The sequence below is a fragment of the Ammospiza caudacuta genome, chromosome 1, assembly GCF_027887145.1.
Source record: "Ammospiza caudacuta isolate bAmmCau1 chromosome 1, bAmmCau1.pri, whole genome shotgun sequence".
NCBI classification, from domain to species: Eukaryota; Metazoa; Chordata; class Aves; order Passeriformes; family Passerellidae; genus Ammospiza; species Ammospiza caudacuta.
Genome location: NC_080593.1, coordinates 129,361,809 through 129,369,331, shown reverse-complemented (window position 1 = coordinate 129,369,331; position 7,523 = coordinate 129,361,809). Strand labels below are relative to the sequence as shown.

Here is a 7,523-nt window from a genome sequence, read left to right as displayed (position 1 = left end):
GCTATGTGAATTTTTGGATTTTACTTGTGGATTTTAGAAGGAGAGGGGAATTTGAACTAAATTTTGTTGCGAGCAGATATAATATGAAGGAGATAAACACCACATATACTGCCAATATCTTCAAAGTCAATGATGCACTTTAATCAACCAACTTTGAGAATAATTGAGATGTACTGTATTGCAAAGTGGGCTACTAAAATTCCTATACATTTTCTCAAAAAGAATATGGGGTTACAAACTCCTGAGGGAAACTGTGCTTTCCCTTTGTTGTTCAGCCCACTGGACTATTAGATCATTCACTTATTTGCTAAGTTTGCTGCACAAAGCATCTGGTTCTGAAGGCAGAAAACCTTGGGAGGGTCACACTTTCAAAAGACTGCATGGGAAGATTTCCTTTCTAATGCAGTCAATTCTATTTATAGGAAAAAGGCAAAGAGTTGCATAAATTATGAACACCCCCTTAATAACCCAAAACATGCCCATGCTGCTGAGAGGAACCTAAAATCTCAAAAAGAGAGCTGATGCTGGCATAGACTTTGAAGTTTCAATATATATTCCTATTCATGACGATGATGCATAGTTTTATATAGACCTCAAAGTGGTAAACAATACCAGTTCTGATACAAGCAGAGGACAATTTATGCAACTGCTCTGGGGGGAGGGGAAGTTTCATTTGCACAATATGAGGAACGGACAGGACACAAGTACAGACGATACCATATTCTCTACCAGCTATCACTGTGCATTTGAGTAGGAACATCCATTCAATGAATGTAAAGCAGAAGAAAAACCTGCTGAAAAAAGTTGAAGAATTTGATGAATGCCATTTTAATACCATAAGGGTAAACCAGTACAATGATACTTATAGAGGAATCACCATATATGTTTCCAGTTTTCTGTTTTTAATGTCTGGTCATGCTTTTGTGAATAATGTTAGATGCTGGTGTGCATGCAACCTCCTTCACTGAAACTGGGCAAACTGAGATGCTCATAATATCTAATTTGGCAAGAGCAGAGACACTATTAACAGTTTCCAAAATAAGGTTACATAATAATTATGGAAGAAGACCAAGGAGAAAAATACCATTTTACTTCAAACTCTCCATTGGGGGTTGTACTTTATATTAATGTCATTACTTTATGAGACTTGCCCTCTGAAGTCATAAACTGTAATTTAACAATATTAATGTTATCTTTTCAGTGTTGAGCTATGTCTACATGAAGTAATGCTGTTGGCTTATCTAAAAAGAAATTAAGATAGAAATAAAGATATTTAAAGTACTAATGCTGTTCATTCCCTTCTTTCTGTTCCTTCTCTTCTACTATCCCTTAATTTTCCTTCATTTTTCTCATATCTTATTCTGAACTCTTCTCTCTTTGGGCTTATAAGTTTCAAGAAAGCTCAAGCTATATTATTGTTTGCATGTCTGAGCAAGGTGCCTCTCTCAGAAGCCCAGTTACAGGACAGTGTTAAGACTGTTCTTAGGGTAGAACGTTCCTGGGGAGGGTCAGGTCATGGAGAGCTGAGAAGTTCTCTGAGTTGTAACAAACCTGGCCTCTGAAGGCCACACTCATGCCAAAACTGTAAGTTACTGCTGCTGTGGGCTGCAGCATTGCTACTGGCAGAAATCTGCAATGTGGTGTGGGATTATATATGTTTCAGTACATTGCTAAGTTTTCAGTAGCCATCTGTAAGCAGTGGGGTGAATGGGCTGCATTTCAGACAACCAAGACATCCAGGAACATTTCCTCATAGGACACTGTTCCTTCCATCCCATACTCCAGATGCTGCTGTATGTGTGATACAGTATCTTGTTGTGAACATGCATCCGTATTTTCAGCCTTGTTCAAAAAGATTTCTCTAGCTATGCCACACCTACTGAATTTTCTTTTCCAGCTGAAGGCACAGCACATGACAGGTTAGCTTGTGCAAGTCAGTTTTGCAGTAGAATCTTGCTGATATTGAGATATATTTTTCCTATAAGGAGAGCATGGATGTCAAAACTAGGAGCTGAGTTATATGTATAAATTTTCAGAAAGCAATGAAATATTTTTCCAGGCATTACTACAATCCTGTGCAGGGAAAAAGAGTATTTTATATTATTAAGAAGATCATGGATATTCTGTGATTCTGATGTAAAGTTGCCCGAAATATCTAAGCAGTTTGGTAGTCTATCATTTTGTTTATCTATAAGATTACCTGAGCAATATCAGAGAGCATCCAGTCAGGAAATGAAGAATAATCTTTGACACTATTTTTGGATAACAAATAAGATATAAATTTTAATGTGAGATGAAAAGTATCTTGCATAACTGAACTATCAAAAGAGATCAGTGATTTCTGCTCTAAATAAATACATGAAAAGAGACAGCAAACTGACACCATGAAAATGCTAAGCTTTGCACCAACAAAAAATTAAATCAAATTCAGAGAATACCCTTTTCAGGAAAAGTCTGATTAGGAATCCAGAAAGTTTCTGAGGTCACAATTTATTTCTATGCTATTCTTTCCTCTCCATATGTAGTGGACATGGGTTTTGGCCTCTAAAAACTGGCAGATCTCCCAGAATGGATGCAAAGGTCTGGACTATCAACGTGAAGTCTGACTCAGCACTGATTCCAGCACTCGGTGAGTCTGGCTTCCCACATTGCTGCATCCATTGAAATCCTGTGGCCAGGAACTTCACTGTAGAGTTGTGATCATTCCTAGGGAGCAGAACATTCACAGAAAAACGCAGCAGCAATTCAGTTCTAACGTGTCTACAGGACTGGTTGTGAAAGGCAACTTCATATCCACTGGTCTCACCCGTTCTCTTTGGATACCCTCAGATTTTCTGTAGGTTCCTCTGTGTTTGAGGAATCTGCCTTGCAGCATTTTTTCCTAATGTCATCTAGAAATACATTGGCGGAGTTTTTTCTCCTTTATTTTAAAAGCCAGAGGAAGCTTTACTTCTAAATTCAAAGCTCAGACTGATCATCCATCAGCTGCCCAGAGATATATTTGGGTCTATTTTCTTGCTCTTTTGGCATCACTACACAGAAAACCTACGCATTGTGAAATAAGAATAAACTGTAGATTTTTGCAAGAGCTGGGAAAAGTGTGAACTGCCCCATATTCATGCTAGAGGGGTATTCAGAGCCTTAGCAATTTCATGCTCAGTCTACTTAAGTATTTCTCTATTGACAAATGAAAAAGAGGAATAAAGTTCTAAAAAGCTATGCCATGTACTCTTTCTAACACTCTGAGTGGATAATAGTTGGGAAAAGACCAGCTTTTTCTTTTTCATTAAGAGCTAAAGAACCAATTATGATTAAGATCATAGAAGAACCCAAGTCCTTACTATGGAAATCACAGCCTAAGAGCCTAACAGGACCTATGCAATTATATTTTTAACATTACACAATCCTGTTTGGTGTTATAAATAGTCAGAACTTGGTTACATATGCAACACAAAAATCAGACACATTTTCTTCCAAAATCAATTGCTGCCTAAACTTCATGGTATCTACATTATACAGTAGTGTCTTTGGATGCAATCTGTATCCAGATTTATGAGATAACTGAAGTCAAATTCCTCAGTGTACTTAAAAAAAAAAAAAAAAAAAAGAAGAGGGAAATGCATAATTGCTAGTCAAGAGGTTAATTCTGCTTCCAACAAAATATTTCAAAATTTTAGTATTTCCTCCTTTCAATGGAAGAATGGAAAGAAAAGATTGTTCAAAGAATCATTACATTTTCTCCAACAACGGACACTGTTTTGAAAATTATGCATATTATCTATGTGTAAGAAAGCTGCTAACACTTGAACATCATGAAATCTAAGCTGCACTTTTCATTTGCCACAATATAGGCATTTCAAGAATTTAGGTTTTAAATTGTGATATCCATTCAGTTAGAGGGTTTCTATAAACCTTTGTTGAATCTTAGCAAGTATAGAGAGTTGGAAGTGATGAAGTTCAAGATGATTAAGAAGTGAGCCTCTGTGGAGATTATTTTCTTCTTCTTGAGATATTGTAATTAACCAAGAACATACATTTTCTGGACTGGTCCTATGCCACCACTGCTCACATCCAGTTACCATTTTGGTTGAATAGTTTTTAAACTATTCTTACTGGATCATTTCCTAATTATTCCTGTCTGTACCCTCATCTTGTGGACAGATGGCCACCATTCCCTCAGTACAAAAACTGGGCACATTTTTCCCCTGTCCCCATGCTCAGATGCTGCAGTTTCCTCTTGGGTAGCATTACTGCCCAGCCATGCCCTGAGAGCGCTGTCTGGCTGCTGCAGGCAACATTCCACAGGTGAGCAGGAGGAGCCAATGAATGCTACAGGCATTACCTTGGTATGGACAACGTTGTAACTCCATAGCAGTGTCTATAGCAGTTCAGAAAATTATGCAATTAGGGAGAGAGAGAGAGAATTTTTTAAGATTTGAAAGATCTACTCTGAATGACTCTCTCTCTGCAGGTTAACAGAAAATGCCAGGCCTATTCTTGAGTCCTGAGGGAAAGCTACGCTGCTCGACTTGTGTTCATGCGACCCAAGCCCCTGCCACAGCAAAAGAAAGTGGCCTTGCCCACACAGCTTATCAGAGGCAGCTCCTGGTGAGCAGCACCAGAGATTGGCTTCACAACAACACAGCGCCAGTGATCACGTGCAGAGCTCGAGCTGCTCCCTGGCCCGGCCGCAGCAATTGCACACGCCCTGAGACAGAGCTTTCATCTGGGATATACCACATGCTGCTTGTTCTGACAAAGAAAATGGGCAATTTCCATGAAGTATTAAAATGTTCTAAATAAGACTTCCTCTATAAATGAGAAAAAATGGCTCATTAGTTTACACTATTAATTACATTAATGTAGCAGGCATGTGTATGTTTATTTTTTGGCATTTCACAAACAGCTGTTTTAACTTTAGGTAAATAGGTCAAAATTAACCTGAAATACATTGAAATGACTAAGCGTAATAATCCTTTAAGAGATCAAACATATCTCTGAATGGCCATAGAAATAATACAACTGTATATGAACTCTATTGAGCTGATGAAGCAGAACATAGCCTTAATGCCTCAGAATAGACAAAATATGTAACTAACATTACTATTTAAATATTAAAAAAAGCAGAAGTCAGCACAAAAATTATGTCATGTAATTTACCCTAAACATTATTTAAGAATAAACACTTAGGGATTATTTGTAACTGGTTTGGACCACATAATGTGTACTAACTTTTAAGTTACAGTGACAGTTTAACAAGTTACAGTTCATATACTGTTCAAATGTTGGCAACAGATTACTCAACTTCATTCTTTAACACTTAAACAACAGTAGGTTTAAAGGCAATATCTGTCAAATTGCCTGTGCCAATTAAAAACTGTGTGAGAGCCTGGCAACAAAATAGAAACAGAAATAAACGGTCAATCTATATGAAGGAAAAGACATTGCTATTTCTAATTAGGGAACCAGACTGCAATTTAAGAGTTTAGAATGTTGAGAATGAATAAGATAAAATATTGACTTAAATTTGAAAGATGGGTATCTCATCTGTCTAACTCCCCTTTTGAACCTTGTGCTGTAACAAAACCATAGCAGAGCATTTCTCTTGGTGCATTTTTATCACGTTTATCTACAGCCATAGAATGCCTTCCTGCAAACACCACCATTGTTACACTGGCAGTTAACCAAGAGCCTACACCTCTAGGAAAGAAATTGAAATACAAATTTGGCACAATCTCTTCAGCTAAATAGAAAATACTTATTATACAATCAGATTCTTTAAAGTGTCTGAACATCAGCAAATTGTTCATGGATTCCATCACATTCTTTTCTTTAATCAAAAAGTGGTTTTGTAAATTCAGTTATCATTTACAAACATTATTTCCAATATCATATGGTGGAAAGTTTTAGTACATCTCCATGTTGGAAATCCTGCTGCTTATATGAAGACTTCTGCAATATTGTCCCAAAAAATATTGCGTGTGTCAAGATGTCAAGTTCAAAAACTGCTTCTGTTGACAGTATTTTGACCACAGAGGTAAGACTGAAAGCAATGCTTAACAGTTTACCTGAACATAAGTCCTGCTAGTGAAGCTCTAAGAACACTAACTGTTGTATTGCATTCATGTGTCAGATCTGAAATTTCTGGAAGCACAGTAATAAAGACATTTCAGTATCCTATGTCCTTCCTTGGCATCCATGAAATCAGTCTCTTTCTCTTTTGCTTGTGTGGATAGTTTTTTCTCCAGATTTTTTACAAGTTAGTGTTTGACAACACTGAGAAGGTGGCAATGGGCGTGCAAAGCTTGGCAGTGCACTGAGATACAGAGTATAGTCTGTTCATAGCGGGTCACTTACAACTATATACTTAAATTAGAACGTTCAAGAGAAATTCTGTCCAAAGACACAGACTATAAACGTGAGCCCTGCTGATAGTTTTAGCTTTGTCCAAATACATAAGTGATGTCAGTAACAGGAGCGTCAAATGTTGGCTTCTACCGTGCAAGAAAAATGTTGCCTATTATCACTGCTTAGGAAGGCGAAACTAACGAAGCCGAGGGAGTCAGTCGGCCGGCTTGTTTCCCTCGCTCACCTCCGAGGCAAAACCCGAGCACTCGGGGGCGGGCAAACAGCGATGGCCGCACAGCCAGGACTGCTCAGGCCACTGCAGCCGAGCGCAAGCGGCCAGAGGACCGCGAGGGAAGGACGCTGGCAACTCGCCCGTCCGTCCGTCCGTCCGTCCGTCGGCGCGGGCAGCGCCCCGGGCCCCGGGCCGGCACCTGTGAGGCGCCGCGGGACGCTCCGTGCGGAGGGGGCGGCGGGAAGCCTGCCCTGCCCTGCCCTGCCCGGGGTGCGCAGCCCTGCCCGGGGGCTGGGCGGGACCTCCCGGCCTGGGCCCGGCGCGGCCGGAGGCGCTGGCGGCTGCTGCTGCTGCTGCTGCTGCTGCTGCCCGGGCAGCGCCGCGGCCGAGGCTGCGGGCGGAACGCGGGGGCACCGGCGAGCGGGACACCCCGGGGACCCTGCGCGGGCCGGGGGCAGTCGTGCCGCCTGCCCGCTGCCACCGAGTTTCTTCGCCCGTTCGCCCGCCGCGCCTCTTTCAGGAAAGTTGCGACTCTCCCCGCCACCAGAAGCCCTGGCAGCGCCGGGACGATTGAAGCCTCCCGCCTCGACAGCCCGTGCCCCAGAGGCAGGAGGCGATTTGCATGCGGACTTGTCGCTGGTAGTAGCCACTGCCCGTCAAGCCTGACGGACAAACGCCCCCCTCTTTCCGCCCCCCCGTCCCGGGAAGCCCCTCCCTCGCCCCCTCCCTCGCCGGCACCTCCTGCCGCCTGTCAGTCGGAGCGGAGCGCGGCGCGGGCAGCGGAGGCGGCGCGGCAACGGCGGAGAGCGGGCGGGAGAGGGAGAGAGAGAGCGAGGAGCCAAGCTCTCCCCTCCCTCTCTCCCTCCCTCTCTTCCTTCCTCCTCTCTCCCTCCCTCCCTCCCTCGCTCCTTCCCCCTGCTCCCTCCCTCCGCTCTTTCTGCTT

The 7,523-nt window shown here is 42.1% G+C and overlaps 1 protein-coding gene across 1 annotated transcript in view; it reads left to right on the top strand.

The window, feature by feature from the left end:
• Positions 1–7,448: 7,448 nt before the first annotated feature.
• ZFPM2 (zinc finger protein, FOG family member 2) overlaps positions 7,449–7,523 on the top strand; it is a 308,278-nt gene continuing 308,203 nt past the window's right edge. Inside the window, exon 1 of the mRNA XM_058809042.1 lies at positions 7,449–7,523. This exon is cut by the window's right edge and continues 289 nt beyond it. The gene's annotated coding sequence lies outside the window, so the exon portion shown is untranslated.